This window comes from Schistocerca cancellata, chromosome 3 (genome assembly GCF_023864275.1).
Source record: "Schistocerca cancellata isolate TAMUIC-IGC-003103 chromosome 3, iqSchCanc2.1, whole genome shotgun sequence".
Lineage (NCBI taxonomy): Eukaryota > Metazoa > Arthropoda > Insecta > Orthoptera > Acrididae > Schistocerca > Schistocerca cancellata.
The window spans coordinates 555,446,928-555,469,643 of NC_064628.1; the positions used below are offsets into that span (position 1 = coordinate 555,446,928).

The following is a 22,716-nucleotide window of genomic DNA, read 5'->3' on the forward strand; positions in this document are numbered from 1 at the left end:
ATAAAGAGCAAGTTGTGTTTCACAAGAACGATGTTTTCTAAACCCATGTTGACTGTGTGTCAATAGGCCATTTTCTTCTTCTTCGAACACAATATATGTTCTAAAATCCTGCTGCCTGTAATTTAGTGGATTACTCCTACTACCTTTCTTGAATATTGGTGTGACCTGTGCAACTTTCCAGTTACTGTTACTCAGCTGTTAAGTTTCTTTCTACTGGAGGGAAGCTGGAATGTTTGACATTGCAGAAATCATATCTGGTGATGTTTAAGGGGGAGACCAATGTCAATTTCATTAGTTTGTGTACCTGTCGACAGATACCAGCATGTACCTCTTAAGTTTTTACATCTGAGGGTTAGCCAGGTTTGCTGCGCACATCTTCAATTTGCCATACAAAAATTCATCCAATTCTCCACAAAAAGGAATGTCTCCCTTTTCCATTTGTAGATTTTCTCTGTCCAAATTTTCTACTGTTTTGATTTTGGTTTGTATGTCTGATTCATCGTCGGGGAGAGAGAGAGAGAGAAAGAGAGAGAGAGAGAGAGAGAGAGAGAGAAACTGTTCTGATAATACCACAAGTGATGACTAAATATCCTTACAGCTGCTTCCTGAAATTGTGGACTGTTGTCTTTTTAGATAATTACAGAATTTTTTAGGAAGCAGAGATGCAGATGAGGAGCATCTAAAACTCCATGGCACTGAAGCCATGGCTTGACATAAACATTTAAAATGAAAAGACACCTCTCATTGCATTTTTATTTTCAATGGATAGTTCAAGTTGTGGTATTATCAGAAACATTTTTAAGCAATAAATTGCTCTTGCCATCCATCCTGCTTGATACATTGCTTCAAGAGGGTACATTTTCCGGTCCCAAAAATTATTACACAGGGCTCTATGAGTTCACAGTAATCACCTCTCACTGTTCATCTATATCTGCATGGATACTCTGCAAATCACATTTAAGTGCCTGGCAGAGGGTTCATCGTATCACCTTCACAATTCTCTATTATTCCAATCCCTTATAGTGCGCGGGAAGAATGAACACCTATATCTTTCCGTACAAGCGCTGATTTCCCTTGTTTTATCTTGGTGATCATTCCTCCTTATGTAGGTCAGTGTCAGCAAAATGTTTTCGCATTCAGAGGAGAGAGTCGGTGACAGGAATTTTGTGAGAAGATTCCATCGCAATGAGAAATGCCTTTCTTTTAATGGTGTCCAGCCCAAATCGTGTGTCATTTCAGTGACACTCTCTCCCATATTTCGTAATAATACAAAACGTGGTGCCCTTCCTTGAACTTTTTTGATGTACTGTCAGTCCTACCTGATAAGGATCCCCACACCGCGCAGCAGTATTCTAAAAGAGGATGGACAAGCGTATGTAGGCAGTCTCCTTAGTAGACCTGTTACATTTTCTAAGTGTCCTGCCAATAAAATGCAGTCTTTGGTTAGCCTTCCCCATAACATTTTCCGTATGTTCCTTCCAATTTAAGTTGTTCATAATTGTAATTCCTACGTATTTAGTTGAATTTACGGCCTATCAATTTGACTGATTCATCATACAACCGAAGTTTGATGGTTTCCTTTTAGCACTCCTGTGGATGTTCTCACACTTTTTGTTATTTAGGGTCAATTGCCAACTTTTGCACCATTCAGATGTCTTTTCTAAGTTGTTTTGCAATTTGTTTTGATCTTCTAATGACTTTATTAGTCGATAAATGACAGCGTCATCTGCAAACAACCTAAGGCGGCTGCTCAGACTGTCTCCCAAATCATTTATATAGATAAGGAACAGCAAAGGCGAGCAGGAGAGGTAAAGCACTTTGGTACTGCGTGTAAATTTAAAGATGTTTATTATAGGCAAAAACAAATTAATAAATGGTTACATAAATTTGCGATGATGAGCACATAGGTGCGAAGCTGTATTCCCATCATAAGTAGTACAAAGTCTCAATAGCAAGCTGACACACTCTGAAATTTAAGTGATGTTTCCAGGGCGCCTGCTCTTGATGAAATGGGCAGAAAGCAGAGAGACATTCATTGAGCTTCACAGCGTCAGCTTGAGGGTGCTGTGGATGCCGTAGTTCGTCCGCTATCGTAGTGCCAACCTAAGAGCGTGCACCTGTGCTGTGGCATCAGAACTATCAATACCACAGAATCTATTTGAAATCCATTTTCAATAGCACTCAACACTTCATACGAATAAAGAGCTAGTTGTCTCTCACAAGAACGATGTTTTCTAAACCCATGTTGACTTTGTGTCAATAGACAGTTTTCTGCAAGGTAAATTCATAATGTTCAAACACAATATATGTTCCAAAATTGTGCTGCATATCGACGTTAATGATATGGGCGTGTAATTTAGTGGATTACTCCTACTACCTGTCTTGAATATTGGTATGACCTGTGCAACTTTCTAGTCTTTGGGTATGGATCTTTCATCGAGCGAATGGTTGTATATGATTGTTATGTATGGAACTAATGCATCAGCATACTCTGAAAGGAACCTATTGGTGTATAAAGTCTGGACCAGAAGACTTGCTCTAAAAGTGATTCAAACTGCTTCACTCCTCCGAGGATATTTACTTCTACGTTACTCATGTTGGCAGCTGTTCTTGATGCGAATTCTGGAATATTTACTACTACTTCTTCTTTTGTGAAGGCATTTCAGAAGGCTGTGTTCAGTAACTCTGCTTTGGCAGCACTGTCATCAATAGTATCTCCATTGCCATCACACAGGGAAGGCATTGATTGTTTCTTGCCCCTAACATACTTCACATACGACCTGAATCTCTTTGGATTTTCTGCCAGGTTTTTAGACAAAGTTTCGTTGTGGAAACTGTTATAAGCATCTCGCATTGAAGTCCGCACTAAATTTCTAGCCTCTGGATCACCAATCTTGGGGATTTTGGGTCTGTTTAAGTTTGGCATGTTTGTTTCATTGTTTCTGCAGCAGTGTTTTGACCTGTTTTGTGTACCAAGAAGGATTAGCTCCATCATTTGTTAATTTATTCGATATAAATCTCTCAGTTGCTGCTGATATATTTCTTTGAATTAAAGCCGCATCTTGTCTAGACTTATATTATTAATTTGGAAGAAGTGGAGATTGTCTCTCAGGAAGGCATCAAGCTTTTTTGAATAGGTTTATTTTTGAGGATTTGGGGGTTACAATATTTAATCTTGGTACGTCAACCCTGTGTTCACTAGTCCCTGTATTCATTTTAATGCTCGTTATTAACTCAGGATTATTTGTTGCTAAGAGGTCAAGTGTGTGTTCACAACCGTTTACTATTCGCATGGGCTCATGAACTAACTGCTCAAAATAATTTTCAGAGAATGCGTTTAGCACAATTTTTGATGATGTTTTATGTGTACCTCCAGAATTAAACATGTATTTTTGCCAACACATTGTGGGTAAATTAAAGTCACCACCAACTATAATTGTATGACTCGGGTACATGTTTTAAATCAAACTCAAGTTTTCTCTGAACCTTTCAGCAACTGTGTCATCTGAGTTGGGAGGTCAGTGAAAGGATCCAATTATTATTTTATTCTGGCTTCCAACGATGACCTCTGCCTCTGTTGGTTTATCTAATTCGCTTTCAGATAAGTCTAACATCTGTTTAATTTCTGGCTCATTAAAAAACAAATCCACAATTTCCTTGCAATTGTGAAAGTTACTGACTTTGGTACTATCCCAGTTTTCTCTCAAATTCTGAGAGTATGTCAGGACTGCTTATTGTAGCACATACTTCAGATTCAGACACACTTTCAAAAATAAGTTCACATATATGTGATGATAGCATTGGGAATAAAACAACTCCCCGTCCAATTTGTATTAAAGTAACATGCATGCCATATTAAGATGGCCAGTGTTGGAGGCAGTTGTCACTGCAGAGAATTTGTACATTTTGTTCAGTGACCTAATATATTAATGCATTCCAAACAACATTTGCTTGCTATTTACCACGACCATTGTATAATTTTGCTACACCAACAAGCTGTTCACTATCCCCAAGTGTAAAAATGATTGGAAGTCTTTCTTCTTCTGGGTTCTTGACATTTAATGTTGGCAATAATTTACCGTCCCAGCGAACAGTAAGAACTGCAGGGAAATCATTCTTGAAAGCAAAGTTTGTTTCATGCCATTCTCTTATTCTGTCTGATTCTGTGAAGAGAAGACATATGGATTCAGAGCTCTTTAGTATTGTAACCAAGCACTTGTGTGTGGAAATAATTTTATTTATTCATCCACATTAACATTATTTTTTTCAAAGTAGTCCACTTATGCCATTGTTTCTTCCAATCCCCAAAACACTTCTGGAACACTCTTTGGGCTAGCACTTTGCTCTTTTAGCAATTCATTCATAATCTCATGTAAGCTTGGAAAACACTGGCTCTTTAAGATTCTCTTTTCTTTTGGGAGTGTAAAAAAGTGACATGGGGCCATATCTGGCAAATATGGAGGCTGGAGCATCATTACAGGGTTGTTTTTTGCCAAAAATTGACAAACGAGTAATAAAGTGTGAGTGGAAGCATTACCATGGTGCAAAAGCCATGAATTATTTCGCCACAAATCTGGACTATTACTTCTTCTTCTTCATCCTTTATTCCCATCCCCTCCCCCAGCCTGGTGTGGAACTTAGACAGTACTCATTATTGATCGTTTCATGTTTTGGCAAGGACTCATGATGCATTATGCCATTAAAATTGAAGAAAACTGTGAGCAGAGCCTTCACACACGATGACTTTTGCCAACCTTTTTTCGATCTTTGCAATCCAGAATGCGTCGACTGGGACGAATGAGTCTTAGTTTCGTACACTCATGTTTCGTCACATGTTATGGAATGTTTCAGTAATTCTGCATTGTTGTTGACTTCATTTAGTGACTTCTGACCAACTTCCTTTCACAACACCTTTTGCTGTCACACACTTCATACTCAAAAGATCTGAATATATTTCATGGCATGCCAACATCAGCAACTTCTCTGCTTCTTATTTGTTCAAAATCATTTCTTTCACTTTTCCATGTTTTTGTCAGTTGTCGATGTGCTGAGGCGTCAAGAACATTCATCATCTTCAACTTCATGGCTTTCTTGAAAGTGTTTATACCACTTGTAAACCCTCGTGTTCCTCATAGCAGACTCATCAAAAGCAATATTCAACATCTCTTAAAACTTGTTACATTTTTATAATATTTTTATAGCAAAATATAATGTAAATTCTCTGATGCCTTTTTGTAAACAAATCAATGATTACTACTCATAAGCTGTCACTTGACACATCCAATATGGCTCTCAGTGTACAGATACGTTTTAGGCATATTTACCAACAAAATAACAAAAAATTGCATTAATCAGACTAGAATGACCCATGAAATTACAAAATTCCTGATGCTTTTTGAACACCTTACAGCTGGTATCTATCGAAGACACCCATTAATTTTACAGTAATAAAATCTTTGGTACCTCGCCTTGCAGCACTCTCCAATAAACTACTCTCAGAAGTTTGTTCTGAGCACTGACCACCGCTAATGTCAGTTTAGTCTGAACATGAAAATGCCTTACCTGATTCTCCAGATGATTAAGAAGGGAGATTTAGAAGTACCTTTTCCCTTCAAATTTTCTCTGCCTAGACATTTCTTCTTGTTGGCAAGTATTCAGTCTACTCCTGCAAGGTAGCCTTCTCTCTGTCGAAGTAAAAATATCCTGTCTTCTTCCACATATATCATTTATAGAACGTTGGCAAGTGCCAAATCAGATTAATAGTCCTAATTATTATTCATAAACTTCTCTTTATGGCATTTAAATGAACATTTACACTTTTTTCCTCTCTCCAAATGCAAGTTAGCGAATTTTAAGGAACAATGCTGAATAGCTCTTATTTAAATCCTTTTTTTCTCAAACTGTAATGCACTTGGTGAACCACAAGGTTAGCACTTCCACTAAATGTTAACTTTACTTCCTGTGTGTTATCAAATAAAACTTCCAGCATTAGCGTATTTGATGGTAATTTGTGTCCAGTTATTTGGTGTTTTATAGCTCCTATTAAAAACACTCATTTTTTGGCAATAAATAATTGATGTGACATCTTAGGTAGCGACTGGAAAACATGTGCAACATGATGGGTAACAAAAAACTGACTGCACTGCATGTGCACATACTTTTAAGCTGAGGTGACATCAGCATGACATAGACAGTGTGAAAGATATTGTTCCTCATGCAAGTTTGGGCTCAAGTCACACCTGGTTAGAGTGCTTTGATCGCAACAAAATTTTGTACACATGTTTTAGAATCATTCAAACTGTATTGGAAGGTGAGCATTCAAATATATTGAAGTTGAAAAAATGAGGGACACCCTAACCTCCAAGATGGCTATCCTAGTGTTGTGAAAGAGGGGAATGGTGCTCTGTTGTCCTCAATGATGAGAGTAGGTTCCGTCTGTATGTGAATGATGGATGTACACATGTATGGTTTAGACCTGGTGAGCAGCCTATTCCGGAATTCGTTCACCCTTGACACACAGGTCCCACTCTTGGCTTCATGTTGCGGGGGTCATCAGTTACAACTGGTGGTCACGTTTGGTGTTTCTGTAGGGTAAAGTAATCAGTGCCTGCTACATTGTGCAGGTATCCCTGTGCTGTTGGCATTTGGTCGTCAAGAACCTGATATTGTTTTTCAGTAGGATAGTACATACAGGTACTGCAATACAACATTCTCTTCGTGGTGTATGATAATTGCTGTGGCCAGCAAAATGGCCAGATCTCTCACTAGTGGACATGTATGGGACGTAATGAAGCAGTGCCATAGTTGTTCTTCAGAGCTTGCAAGTACCATTGCCAAAATGTACTAAAAGGTGCATGGTGGCTGAAACAGTTTGTTGCAAGATGCCATTCAGCACTGATCATTTGCTTCTAAGAATATACATCTGTGTTGCTGCAAGAGGGTATACACTGGTTACTTATGCAACAGTTTGGGGACGCCTTACTGTAATGTGTGTGTTTCGTTTAGTCAGATTTTATCACATACTCCTACAGTGACCAACCATATGTCATATCACTTGTCAATGAAATGGCCTAGGTAGTTGCATTTTTGCCCCAGTAGTTTATATGTTACCCACAGGAATGGAGGGCAATAACTTTATATTCTAGTGATTATTGAGTATCTTCATGTTTCCATGTTTTGGAGAACGCTAACTTAATACATTGCTCTGCAAAACTTAAGGACAAGGTAAAGCACCATAACATATTAACTACTTGGTGAAAATGAATGAACATGCAGAAGCATGCACAGAAAGCTAGACATCACGTGGTGTTAGGTCAGTGTGACTCTATAACTTAATGGGGCTGGGCCTGCAATACAAGGCCGTTGAAGGAACGGGGAAAGACAGTGTGTGTCAGTCAGTGAGCAGTGTTGGTGCACTGTAGTGGTGTTCATTAGAACATGGCCCAGTGACAACATTTGGATGACTCCACGTGAGGAAGAATCATCAGGAAACTGGAAAGAGACTGAAGTGTGACAAATGTAGCCCAGGAGTTTGGTACTGCTCACAGCACTATATGAAGTACGTAGGGAACAGTCCAAACCACAGGCACTGCTACCCGAAGGAGGGATGGCGGTGACTACAGTTAATTACAGCAGCAGTTGACTGCTACATTGTGCAACAGGCAAGAAAAGACCCTTGTCAGACAGTGGGTGCAACTGCATTCACATTTAACAGGACTGTGAGGAACGCAATTTCATGATCCACGGTGGCACGGTAATTGCATGAGGTTGGTCTCTCTGCCTATTGACCAGTATGATGTGGTCCTTTGACACTCGCATATCGGCAGTACTATTTGCAATGGGGCCAATAGCATAGGAATGAGTAAGGAGTGAGATCACATGCTCTTATCAATTGAGAACAGATTCAGTCTGAGTAATGCTTCTCATTGTACCCTGATTCAGTGCAAACATGTAATGTATCCAGGAACATTGTTGAACTTGTCTGTTTTGGTGGGTAAATGTTACTAAGACAGTGCTTGTTCCACATGTGTGTCTTTTCAGGTGTGCATTCAGCCCTGACTTCATTTTTATGAATGACAATGCATGGCTGCATTGAACAGCACAGGTAGAGTGGTTCTTAAATGAGAAGATATTTGGCAAGTGGACTGACATGCCTATTTCCCCAAAATAAATTCCACTGATCATGTTTGGATGCATTGGGAAGATGTACTGCAGCACATCCATGTAGTTGTCAACCTTTTTTTAGAATGGAATGCTGAACAATGAGAACTCCTTACCAACCTTGTAGCAAGCATATGAACACATTGCAGTCATGCGTTGCTTTCCTTGATAATCTCTCATCATACTAAGAATCATGTCCTATATTTTGTAATGTCGAGGGACCATTATGACATGCAGGGACTTCATTTAATTACTGTCTTTGAATAAACATGTAATTTCTGTTTGTCTCATAGTGTATTTGTTTCAGTTACCTTTTGTAAAATACTGTAGCATTTCTTTCTGTGTAAGGTCCAAGTTTCATCGATCTATGTTACTTGACAGTGACACTTCATGCGAAAGTTGCTTTTGTCCTTAAGTTGTGCATACCAGTGTATTATGATCCACATAGCCATTCCATCAGGATATGTGCTTCATATCTCTTATTTTACAAACCAAGTGATTCTTAGCAGGAACAGTTACAGCTTTGTGCCAATCTATGTAAAATCTTGATCTTACGGGCTGTAAGATGGTAGATGTCAATGCTGAGATATCAGTAAAGACACAAAATAAGCTGACATACATCTTGGGCTTGCAGATGTAAGAGTAGAAGTTGTAAGAAAATCATGCAGAGGAAAATTTCCAAAGTGCTTCTCATCAGGAAAAAAATTTTACACAATAGATGAGGATGAAGGAAATATGGTGCATTTGTGGTACCTCTATAAATTCGTGGTTTGGAAGAGCCATCGATGGGCAAACTATTTCAAAGGACTTAATGATAAGCACTTGGCATCTCAACATGTTATCAGGAAAGTTGCAAAGTTCTGCTACGAGAGACTGCATAGAAACTATTTCTATACCAGTAATATGAAAAAGTACAAGCGATGTGGCTAGGAGATTAGAGAGATGGGAATTCTGTAACTTCATAACAAGATGTAAAACATAAGACCAGCTGTTCTGATTGTTGAAGTCCTTCATGAGGGAGGCTGTAGTGTATAGCAGGTATGTGTGATGTCACCAACAAACAGGGTGTCCCTATCTAGTGTGACAGTAACTATGACCATCCAGTGTGATGCTACCAAGCTGCTGCTGCTGCTTCTCCGCCCCCCCCCCCCCTCCCCAATTTTTAGAAGTAGTTAGTCTGGCCTGCCATACAAAAATGTGATACATCTTCAAGAGTGTCCCCACTCGGTTCAGAGTAAGGATGCAATGTCAACTAGTCAATTCTTTGCTTCAAAATGTATTGCTGAAGATGATGTATCTAGTTACGTTACCAGTCCATATTCTACATATTTCTTTTTAGAAGTCTGTTTGAAATTGGTAATGTACAAGGAAGAAATTTCTGGTATCAGTTGGCAGTGCCTGTGAAATTATGTGAAGAGGGAGAGATATGATACAGTTCATTCTCAGTTTCCTTTCCCCATACTAACTAGCACCACTGTCTTTACTTGGATGCAGGAATCATAATATTCCATTTGTTCAGAAGGTGTTGATACTGGCTGGGTGAAAAATGAGTAGATGGTTTGGAACTCTTTCATCTGTGAGTTAAGTTAGTTTCAGTCCTACATAGTGACTGCCACATTTGGGTGGCACTTAATGCTTTGGAGTGCTAAAAGTGAGATCACTTACTCAAAGAAAATTTAAGTTGGCTGGGAGGGTAGTGCTTGCCATAACTATTATGTCCAATAATGATGATGTGCTACAGTGATGATGATAAATAATGAGCAAGAGCACATATAATGCTATGAGAGGGTTTGGGGTTTGGAAACCTGAGGATTTTAAGCCCGAGCTCTTACATTGCCTTTATCACTGTGAGTTTTGCCATGCTTCATTGCACTGGTATGCTATGTTTCGCATAGAACAAGGCACTTATTATTTGTTAATGGATTGTAAACGGTTTTGAAGTGGGTGACATAGGGGGGGGGGGGGGGGGGGGGGGGAGAGACTTTATGCTTAATAGTTGAATAGGTGTTGAGGTTAAACATTAACAGCCTCTGCTTTGGAGCATGTTTCACAATCCATTCTGGTAGACATGCTAGAATGCATCAAGTTCTGTGACAGTACGTGTTTTTGGGACTTTATTAGACCATACTAATGCAGCTTAAGACATTCCAAGCCATCAGAGGGACTGTTTTCTAAATGTTGTTTTGTAGGGCAGGTAACCACAGCCAAAGTTCAGAATTTTTTCAAAGAAAATTCTGCACTGGCTGTATGAATGATTTTTATTAATTCTGCGACCGGTTTTGCACCACTTACCGATGCACCCTCAAGCAATCTGTACAAAAAATAATATGAGCTCATATAAACCATTCGATCCCCCAATTCTGAGGTGTAAATTAAACTTTTAAATAGCCAATGTTTTGAATGAAACAAGAAAGTACTCACATATGCTATTCATAACATAGTGACGTTGAACATTGCCCTGTAGCCACTCCCCACCATTCACGTCCAATATACTGTCATCTGGTGAAAGTGGTAGTTAAAATTTTAAGAATCTTAAAATTAAATGATGGGAGCAGCAATAACCAAGAAAATAAAAATAAAATACGATGCTGATAAAACTCCCCTGAACACGAACGATGAAGAGTGGAACATTAACATGAACCAACAACGGAATTAGGGCCATGTAAACATATCAGAACATACCGTGCAGTTTGAGAGGAGCTGCGTGGCAGCGTACACAGCCTGACTGACTGGCAGAGACCTGGAAAGCACTCACGCAGTGGCGCGAGAATCGCCAGAGGCCGGATTCTTTGCCAGCCATTGTACTGGTTTTGATGATGATATTTTGCAGTTGTTTGATGCAGAGTCTTATACTGTTACAGTTTCGGCAAATTCAGATTCTGCAGCAAAATGATGGCAAATTAAATCTTCAATTTGAGGCAGTGTAACAGCATTCCTGCACGTATTCTTCACGTATTAGTTGTTCAAGTACACACATGAAAAAAGTTTAGCATCACCCCGGCTCCCTCAACTCCTGAAGATAGATGTTGGCTGTGAATATTGTATCACAGACATCGTCCCTTTGACCGTTCAGAGATGTCACTAAACCCGCCCAAAGATGTAAACAATCATGCATGGACAGTGCTTATTAGACGGAGGGGATCCGACATCCGATCAGTTCCAGTCATTCCACCAAGGAGCTTCTACACGGCTCGTGTTGTCTGTAGTTCAGCCATGCCTAGACAGTCAATACTGGGGTTTGATCGCGTCTACATTGTTACTTAGTGCCAGGAAGGGCTCTCAACAAGGGAAATGTCCAGGCATCTCGCAGTGAACCAAAGCAATGTTCAGACATGGAGGAGATACAGAGAGACAGGAACTGTCGATGACATGCCTCGCTCAGGCCGCCCAAGGGCTACTACCGCAGTGGGTGACTGTTACATGCAGATTATGGCTCGGAGGAACCCTGACAGCAACACCACCATTTAGAATAATGCTCTTCGTGCAGCCACAGGACATCGTGTTAAGACTCAAACTGTGCGCAGTAGGCTGCATGATGCGCAACTACACTCTCGACGTCCATGGCGAGGTCCATCTTTGCAACTATGACACCATTCAGTGCGGTAAAGATGGGCCCAACAACATGCTGAATGGACAGCTCAGGATTGGCATCAAGTTCTCTTCACTGCTGAGTGTCACATACGCCTTCAACCAGACAATGGTCGGAGGCATTTGGAGGCAACCTGATCAGCCTGAATGCCTTACACTGTCAGCGAATGCAGCAAGGTGGAGGTTCCCTGCTGTTTTGGGGTGGCATTATGTGGAGCCGTTGTACACCGCTGGTGGTCATGGAAGGCGCCGTAACGGCTGTATGATACGTGAATTCCATCCTACGACCGATAGTGCAATCATATCAGCAGCATATTGGCGAGGCATTCGTCTTCATGGATGACAGTTCACGTGCCCTCAGCGTGCACATCTTGTGAGGCCAGCATGTTCTCCAGACATGAACCCTATCGAACATGCCTGAGATAGATTGAAAAGGGCTGTTTATGGACGGCGTGACCCACCGACTACTCGGAGGTATCTACGCCGAATCGTCATTGAGGAGAGGGACAATCGGGACCAATAGTGCCTTGATGAACTTTTGGATAGTATGTCACGACGAATACAAGCATGAGGGTTCGTGCTACTGGGTATTAGAGGTACCAGTGTATACAGCAATCTGGACCACCACCTCTGAAGGTCTTGCAGTAGGGTGATGCAACATGCAATGTGTGGTTTTTATGAGCAGTAAAAAAGGCGGAAATGATGTTTAAGCGGAAATTATGTTTACGTTTATTTCTGTTCCAATTTTCTGTACAGGTTCTGGAACTCTCTGAACGGAAGTGATGCAAAACTTTTTTTGATGTGTGTATTTCAGCAATATTGCGCAATTCATTTGCCAGTATAATTTGGCCAAAAACGTCATTTGTTAGATAGGTGTCATCTCCTGTTTGTTAAAGGTTTTCCACAAATTCTGGTGCTCACTTGATTACTTTGTGTTCTGCCGTATGAACGATTTTTTAAACAGGCATTCATTTCATCTGCTAATGTCAGTTTCAGAACTGCAGGCAGAGTTTGACAAAAATTGCCTGACCGTATGTGGCGTATCTCCCATTAAACATTTGTTCTCTCTTAAGTCAAGGATTGTTCTATTCAGTGCTTTCAAAGACTTTCTGTGGGCCATTGTGCTTTCATCCCGTATGATAGCCTTGCACTGTTTCAATATTTGTCTGCGTGCTGATCATTTTGTTATGAACATACCAGAAGTTCATGGTCGGCTACATTTAAAGGTAATTTAACAGCATAATATGCTGTTCATCCACCATTTGCAAGTATAGCTGCTATCCATAAACAAAATATGAATGAAAAGATTTTTGCCGTCCTCATTCACCCACTTCCGCTTACTGCAACGAAACACCCTTATTAACAGCAGGAGGCCAAGGACCATCTAAAACTGCAGCTGCAAGTGGGTGGCAGTGGGTGGTCATGAAGAGAAGTGTGTCTTCACTACACTCATTCTTTTTTAAAGTTACCTAACTGATCTAATTTATCAAGGAACATATCATTCTCTGTGCCCTGACCTGTAGAGTGCCAGTTTTATTGCTCCTGAAGACCACATTCTCCTGAGTCATTCCCACTTGGAGATCCAAATGGGGAATTATGTTAATTCCTGAATATTTTGTCCGGTCATGCAATACAGTTCAGAAATGTGTATGTAGTTTCGCCTTGCTTTCAGGTGCTCACATTACCAACATAGCGAAGCCATATTAGTTAATGTGAAAAGTGCAGATTAGTCAGTAATCCAGACTTTTGCCCCAGTGGTGACTGGAAAGGCTGACACTTCTCCTTGGACCATATGTTAATCTAATATTTATGTAGTTACGTATATGGTATGCCTCTGTATTGTCAATTCACACACGTCACCCCCAATAACCCGAGATTTTTTGATCATCACTTGCATTCCCCTTGCATGGCTGTTCAATGCTGTCATTAGAAAAAGAACAATATTAAAGATACCAACAAGCGTAAAAATGCTAACTGAATAGGGAAATGTTGTGGCACCTCTGAAATAACTGCTCTGCTTCTGTTACAGTTGTACTCAAATGATAAAGCAAAAATATTAAAGGATGTTTTAGATTCACCTTCTGCCAGAAATGATATTTCCTCCAGTTATACTGTATTATGGAGTGACTTTATGAGGCAGTGCACCAGAGGTCTATAAAGTAGTCATAAGAACATCGCAGGAAGTTGGCAACTGAACATATTACAAATGTCTCTTTAAAAACCTTTGAATTCTTAGTCTCATAATTCATTCTCATGTGATGACACATTAACTCCTCAATGGCATTCATCATTAACAACAGAAATGTTTCTGATAAACAATAATAAATGTTATCAAACTATGGAAATTCCATGATGTTATTACATTGTATGTTATTATTTGTGTAGTGTCTTTACTTTTTTTGTATAGAATTTCGAGAAAAGTTGCTTATCCTTGTGCTAACATCTTGAACAAATTGCACCTTGACATAAGACGAAAGGCTGGCAGTCTTAAAAGCTTTGAAAATAATTTTGGGAGCACACCACATTGGCCACGTATATAAATTAACAGACATTTGCACGGTTTGACTATCAGTCACTTGCTGCACTGTATAGAGCAGTGTGTGAAATTGTTCTAAATGCCTTATCCACAAATTAGATTGACCAGTTAATCAGAGAACAGACTGATGAGGGTAACATCATAGGTCCCGTGGTTACACACAGGCCTGAACTTTGAGATACTAGATATGGAGCCAAGGAATCATTGATCATAAGGATGTTATGGCATCATTAATTATGGATGCTTGTAGAAATGTCAAGAAAAGTGGGAAGATGTTTTTGCTTAGTAAGTGTGACAAGAAACATTTGAATACTCGAGAAGCCAAGCCATTCATCTCTGAGTACAAAAACGTTGAGAATAAGTAGATGAAGCTCAGGAGTATTGTATAATATTTCTTCGATAGGTATGTGCCGAGCAAAGTAGTGAGACTGGGAAAGGCCACCGTGGCTCAACAGTCATTAGAAAGCTTTGTCAGCAAACAAAAACTGGTTGAAGCCAAAGTTATTGTAAGGAGAGGCTTGCATGAACCAGTCCATGAATTCTAAAATAAAATTCTGTTTACCAGTCAAATGGAAAATCTCCAGCTGCTTCAGTCTTTTGTTAAAGCAGTAAGCAGAGCTAAGCCATCTGTACAGACACTCATTCGATCCTAATGACCTTGAAACACTGGTTATGGAGAGAAAATGGAAATACTACATTCTTTCCCGAACTTGTTTTCCTGTAGCAGAATCATACTTCAGTTCTCTCTCTCGGCCATCGCACTAATGTCCAAACTGGCAGATATTAGTATAAGTGACTGTGGGATGGAAAATCAACTGAAATCCTTGAACAGAGGAAATGCAACTGGACCTGATTTGATACCTAGACAATTCTACATGCAAAAGAATCTGCTCCTCAGCAATGTATCATAGTTCACATGAAGACCAATGTCTTCAAAGTGATTGGTATAAGACTTGACTGGTCAAGAAGGGTTATAAATTTGCACACAACTAAAGGCTAATATAATTGGCATCTGGAATTTTAAAACATTTTATCTTTATGTATTATGATATTTCTTGGGAGAAAAAAGCTCCTAGTGGAATTGACATGGATTCTGCAAACAAAGATTGTGAGATACCCAGCATGCTCTGTTTGTCCATGATACCCAAAAGGCAACACCTAATGGTACCCAGGTACCAGGATTCCTTGGTTTCTGGAAAGTTTTCTGTACATTTCTGCTCTGTTACCTAATAAACAAAATAAGAAAGTACAGAACATCAGAACAGTTTTAACACTGAATTGAAGAGTTACTAACAGATAGGATGTAGCACGACATATTGCATGCCAGGTTTCATCTTGAGATCTTCAGCTGATGACAAATGACGTTTTGACAGCACAAGTAGCTGGCACTATCAAACATCCCAGCTGATGACAAATGACGTTTTGACAGCACAAGTAGCTGGCACTATCAAACATTCTCCCCTCCATTGTTGGTAACAGGCAATGGAGGATGAATTTCTGGCATCTTTAACAATGCCAGTCAGTCACATTGTTAAGAATAATTGTCAAACATTGACTGAAGGACTGAGATGAGACAACAGGAATCATCAATAAGTGACAAAGCTTCAGCCTTCTACATCTACATTATACTCTGCAAGCCACCTGATGGGGTGTGGGAGAGGGTAATTTTGTACCACTAACTGAGCCCTCCAATCCTGTCTCACTTGTGAATCGTGCATGGGAAGAATGGTTGTCAGTAAGGCTCTATATTGGCTCTAATTTCTCAAATTTTCTCCTTGTGGTCGTTACGCGAGATGTACATGGGGGGTGGGGGGAATATGTTGGGAGACTCTTACCGAAAAGTGCTCTCTCGAAATTTCAGTAATAAATCTCTCCATGATGCACAATGCCTCTCTTGTAATGTCTGCCAGTGAAGTTAGTTGAGCATGTCCATAACACACTCGTGCCGGCTAAATGATCCCATGGCAAAATGTGCCGCTCTTTGTTGGATCTTCTCTCTCTCGTTTATCCATGTCAGAAGATACATGAGGCTGTTTGCAGGTGATTCTTTCATTCATATTGTGAAGTTGTAATGCCAAAAACTTTGAGTGCAGTGCACAAAAAAACCGCATGGGAGTAATGCTTAGTGTAGGCATTGGCAGCTGACCCTCAACATAAAAAACTTTTTGTCTTATGCAGTTTTAAGAAACTTCAGAATAATTGAAACAGCTGATTTTGGTGTTCCATAATGTTGCTTATAAATAAATGTAACATACTGTGCACAAAGAAACTGAAAGGCGATTATTATATGATCACACAATTGCTGATAGAGTACTGATAACAGCGATGTCCATTAAATATCTGGAATACGTGTATAGAGTGATTTAATGAGGAATGTCAGCATAAAACCACACATGCCAGATGGAGAAGAAACTTCAGGAAGTATAGTCCATGTAGATAGGAAGTAGATTACAGAAATCTCATTTGGCCGATATTGCTCACCAATCTGAGACTCTTACCAGGGATGATTAGTAGAGGAAATACAAAAGACCTAAAGAAGTCAGCATATTTTGTCAAAAGTTTATTTAATAAGCACAAAATTGTCACGGAGATGCTCACCCACCTCTAGTGGCAGATGTTAAGAGAGATGTTTTGCAGCACTGTGTGGTGCACTGTTGAAATTCAGAGCGCGTACATTCCTAAGAGGAAGAGGCAACTGATCTAATGCTTCTTCATACCTATATCTTACAAAAAGACCATGGAGGAAGAATTAGAGGGATTGTAAGTCTCACAGAGATTAACAGTTTCTCTTTGTGTGCCATTTGTGACTGGGCCAAGAAAAGGGGAAGTGACAGTGAAACACAAAGTACCTCCCACCACAGAGTGAACGGTAGCCTATGGAGTATAAGTGGAGTAGGTGTATACAGCTACTGAGGACAGTCATTAAAGACGAGGAACTTGCGAAAGAGTGAAATTTGGAATGGAAGGGTGGTGATATGCAGTAATGGAAATTCTAGTGAGAGGTCCAAAATATGTGTAACAATCCATCAATGATCTGCTATTTTCATTGTATGCTGTTGTTGTATCCATTTCACAGACAATTTAGCGTGTGTTACAGCATGATCTCAAGTATGTTGGGTAATACTAGTAATAATTGATTCTTGGTGTCTTGTTAAGGCAGATGCTCCCTGAAAACTGTTGTGAAGATAAGTTTTGTCAAGTGCAGTCGATTCTATTAAATGCTTTCGCTAGCTGTGTAGTAAGACAGTCTTGCAAGCCAAAGGCTTGCAGCCTTCTCAAGGTCTTTGACAGTTATTGCAACAAGAGTTGGAAAGAACAGGTGGACAGTCGGTTTAGCTTCTTGTCAACGTAGCAGTTTGCTGCTTATGTTTGTATGAGGTTTGTCTGAAAAGTTCTTGACCTTGCCCAGAGATCCCATCACTACTCATGTTATTTTTTCCCCCTTATGTTGGCACACGTGGTAGTAGACACGGAAGCTGAAATCGTTATAGGTACGGAAAGCTGGCTGAAGCCAGAGATAAATTCCACTGAAATTTTTACAAAGGCACAGACAGTGTTCAGAAAGGATAGATTGCATGCGACCGGTGGTGGCGTGTTTGTCACTGTTAGTAGTAGTTTATCCTGCAGTGAAATAGAAGTGGATAGCTCCTGTGAATTATTATGGGCGGAGGTTATACTCAACAACCGAGCTATGTTAATAATTGGCTCCTTTTACCGACCTCCTGACCCAGCAGCATTAGTGGCAGAACAACTGAGAGAAAATCTGGAATACATTTCACATAAATTTCCTCAGCATGTTATAGTCTTAGGCGGAGATTTCAATTTACCAGATATACACTGGGACACTCAGATGTTTAGGATGGGTGGTAGGGACAGAGCACCGAGTGACATTATACTGAGTGCACTATCCGAAAATTACCTCGAGCAATTAAATAGAGAACAGACTTGTGGAGATAACATCTTGGACCTACTGATAACAAACAGACCCGATCTTTTCGACTCTGTAAGTGCAGAACAGGGAATCAGTGATCATAAGGCCGTTGCAGCATCCCTGAATATGGAAGTTAATAGGAATATAAAAAAAAGGGAGGAAGGTTTATCTGTTTAGCAAGAGTAATAGAAGGCAGATTTCAGACTACCTAACAGATCAAAACGAAAATTTCTGTTCAGACACTGACAATGTTGAGTGTTTATGGAAAAAGTTCAAGGCGATAGTAAAATGTGTTTTAGACAGGTACGTGCCGAGTAAAACTGTGAGGGACGGGAAAAACCCACCGTGGTTCAACAACAAAGTTAGGAAACTACTGCGAAAGCCAAAACCTCTCAGACAAACAGAAGCTAAATGATGTCAAAGTTAGCGTAAGGAGGGCTATGCGTGAAGCGTTCAGTGAATTCGAAAGTAAAATTATATGTACCAACTTGACAGAAAATCCTAGGAAGTTCTGGTCTTATCTTAAATCAGAAAGTGGATCGGAACAGCATATCCAGACACTGTGGGATGATGAAGGCATTGAAACAGAGGATGACACGCATAAAGCTGAAATACTAAACACCTTTTTCCAAAGCTGTTTCACAGAGAAATACCACAAGTGTCCAAGGAATAGAAAAGCAACTGAAATCACTCAACAGAGGAAAGTCCACTGGACCTGATGGGATACCAATTCGGTTCGACACAAGAGTACGCGAAAGAACTTGCCCCCTTCTAACAGCCTTGTACCGCAAGTATCAAGAGGAACAGAAGGTTCCAAATGATTGGAAAAGAGCACAGGTAGTTCCAGTTCTCAAGAAGCGTCGTCGAGCAGATGCGCAAAACTATAGGCCTATATCTCTGACATCGATCTGTTGTAGAATTTTAGAACATGTTTTTTGCTCGCGTATCATGTGATTTCTGGAAACCCAGAATTTACTCTGAAGTAATCAACATGGATTCCAGAAACGGCGATCGTGTGAGACCCAACTCGCTTTATTTGTTCATGAGACCCAGAAAATATTAGATACAGGCTCCCAGGTAGATGCCAATTTCCTTGACTTCCAGAAGGCATTCGATACAGTTCCGCACTGTCGCCTGATGAACAAAGTAAGAGCCTACGGAATATCAGACCAGCTGGATTGAAGAGTTTTTAGTGAACAGAACACAGCATGTTGTTCTCAATGGAGAGACGTCTACAGACATTAAAGTAACCTCTGGCGTGCCACAGGGGAGTGTTATGGGACCATTGCTTTTCACAATATATATAAATGACCTAGTAGATAGTGTCAGAAGTTACATGCAGCCTTTTGCGGATGATGCTGTAGTATACAGAGAAGTTGCAACATTAGAAAATTGCAGCGAAATGCAGGAAGATCTGCAGTGGATAGGCAATTGGTGCAGGGAGTGGCCACTGACCCTTAACATAGACAAATGTAATGTATTGCAAATACATAGAAAGAAGGATCCTTTATTGTATGATTATATGATAGCGGAACAAACACTGGTAGCAGTTGCTTCTGTAAAATATCTGGAAGTATGCGTACAGAACAATTTGAAGTGGAATGATCATATAAAATTTATTGTTGGTAAGGCAGGTGCCAGGTTGAGTTCATTGGGAGAGTGCTTAGAAAATGTAGTCCATCAACAAAGGAGGTGGCTTACAAAACACTCGTTCAACCTATATTTGAGTATTACTCATCAGTGTGGGATCCGTACCAGGTCGGGTTGATAGGAGATAGAGAAGATCCAAAGAAGAGCGGCGCGTTTCATCACAGGGTAATTTGGTAAGCGTGATCGCGTTACAGAGATGTTTAGCAAACTCAAGTGGCGGACTCTGCAAGAGAGGCACTCTGCATCACGGTGTAGCTTGCTGTCCAGGTTTCGAGAGGGTGCGTTTCAGGATGAGGTATCGAATATATTGCTTCCCCCTACTTATATCTCCCGAGGAGATCACGAATGTAAAATTAGAGAGATTCGAGCGCGCACGGAGGCTTTCCGGCAGTCATTCTTCCCGCGAACCATACGTGACTGGAACAGGAAAGGGAGGTAATGACAGTGGCACGTAAAGTGCCCTCCGTCACAAACCGTTGGGTGGCTCGCGGAATATAAATGTAGATGTAAAATTGCAAGTAATTCCAGGTAATACTTATTTAAAGCAGTTGTTATGTGTGCAGTGATTGAATTCTTTGTAAAAGAGCTTTAATACAAACCAAAATTCATTTGTGGCTTGTAAAAGTGTATGGCGGCTCTTCACCTTCAACTTCTACCATGAAGAAATGGGCAGTTTAAATGTGGCCATGAAATCATCCAAGCTGATCCATCCAGAGAATGTCTAAAAAGGGTAAGCACGCTGGAAATCATTGACAAAGTGTATGATGAGATTTAGGAAAGATAGGGGTATAAAGATGTGTGAAATTGCTAATGCTGTGGAGATATCAGAGGGTCATGTTGGACACATTTTGCAGCAGGAACTGAACATGAGAAAGCTTTGCACAAGATGGGTGCTCTGTGTGCTCGCTCTGGCTCACACTCTCATTTGCGTGACACTTTCGAGAAAGTGTTTGGTGCGTTTTAAGAAAAGTAGAAGTGACTATCTGTGCTGGTATGTGACAATGGATGAAACGTGGATCCACCACTACACACCTGAATCCAAACAGCAGTGTACACAATGGATAGAAGCCTGTTCTTCAGCTCCAAAGAAGACAAGAAGGATGTCAGTGCTTGCAGTGCAGTACTGTCAACCACTGGGTGTGGGGTGGAGGTGTGGGTTTATCCAAAGGAAATTTATGGGTTATTGACAGTTTGGGAAGCCACATCCCTGTACAGTAAATAGCCCAGCACAGTCAAATTTTCAAACAAGAATCAACAATGCTTTGCAATAGACTTTGACTGTGCATATTAACTGTGGTGTAGCCAGCTTTTAATTATTTACTTTCAGCAACAGCCTGAATTAAGCAGTGCTCTGCTATCACCTATGACTTTCCGTGACTCTCTGACACTTATTCCTCAAAAATTCAAAATTAACGTGCATAAGACCTATTGGGTACATATTTTAATTCACCCTGCCTAAACATTGGCAATGAAGAAAGAGGATAAATGCAGGAAACAGGCCTCTGAAATAAGTTATTGAGGAGTTGAATTGGAGTTACAGGGTTCCATAGGTGGAAAATGAGACACCTGCTACAAGAAATTTTTCATCTACCAAAAGAGGGAACAACTCCCTCATTCCCCGAAGACTTTCCAAGTTGGGGTGGCCTGAGTACCTCGTGATTCACATATCCATAATGTAGATTCAACCACAGTGGGAGGGTATTCATGAAGAGGCGAGACAAACATGTTGGTCTGGAAGGGGCTGCAGCCTAGTTAGTAGCTGCAGCGAAAACGATTTGGATGATTGACTGATCTGGCCTTGTAACATTAGTGCTGGCACTGTGAATGACTGAAAGCAAGGAGAAACTACATACATCATTTTTCTTGGTGGCCTGCAGCTCTTCTGTGTAGTTAAATGATATCTTTGTTGGTAAAATATTCCAGAGGTAAAATAGTACCTACTTGAATATTTGAGCGTTGACAACTAAGAAGGACATCGCCATCAGGAAAAATTAAACCGGTATTGTGTGGATTGGAGAGTGGAGTTTTAGCTCCCATAATTGGCTAAGAAGGTTAGAGAATATAAAAATGGAAATGAAAAGGGTGAAGTTAGGTACATGAGACAGGTGAAAACGTCTCAGGTGAAAACTTCAGGATGACCAAAAGTGGAGAGAATATAAAATACAAACTGGCTACGGCACAAAAAGCACTTCTAAGAAACAGGAATTTAACATCCATTGTTAGAGAGTCATTTCTGAAGGTATTTGTCTGGAGTGTAGCCTCGCACAGAAGTGAAACATTGAAGATAAGTGGACAAGAAGATAATATAAGCTATTACTAATAATTCGATATTTGAGATAAATGGTAGGGGATAAAAATTGCAGAGGAAGACTGAGGGATGAATACAGTTATCAGTTTCAAATTGATTAAGTTGCAATAGTTATTCAGAGATGAAGAGGCTTGCACAGGGGAGAGCAGGATGAAGAGCTACATGAAACCATTCTTTGCACTAAAGACCACATCAACACAACTACTGCTCTAAGAGGAGCATTTAAAAGGCAATAATAGAGATATAAAAGCTGTAGAAGTGTGGACATATGAAGTTGCAAGTGGGAGGATACCAATGGCAATGTTAAATTTGGGATGTCTGGGCTAAAGATTGAGAAGACAGGAGTGACATGTGATTGACAAGAGTACAAGAAAGTATAGATGAGAGGGAAGAGAACTAGAATGTGATAAAGGAGGAGGAGAAGAATAGGAAGATGACAGAGAGGCTGGTTTCCATTGGACCTACCGCAAGGCTGGAGCTTGTTGGCGATGGTGATATTAAAATAATTGCCTTAGCTCCAAAAAATGGTGTACGTGATTTCAT

The 22,716-nt window shown here is 40.2% G+C and overlaps 1 protein-coding gene across 3 annotated transcripts in view; it reads left to right on the forward strand.

The window, feature by feature from the left end:
• LOC126175398 (protein FAM117B-like) overlaps positions 1-22,716 on the forward strand; it is a 95,677-nt gene that overhangs the window by 60,719 nt on the left and 12,242 nt on the right. The gene's annotated exons all lie outside the window — the stretch shown is intronic.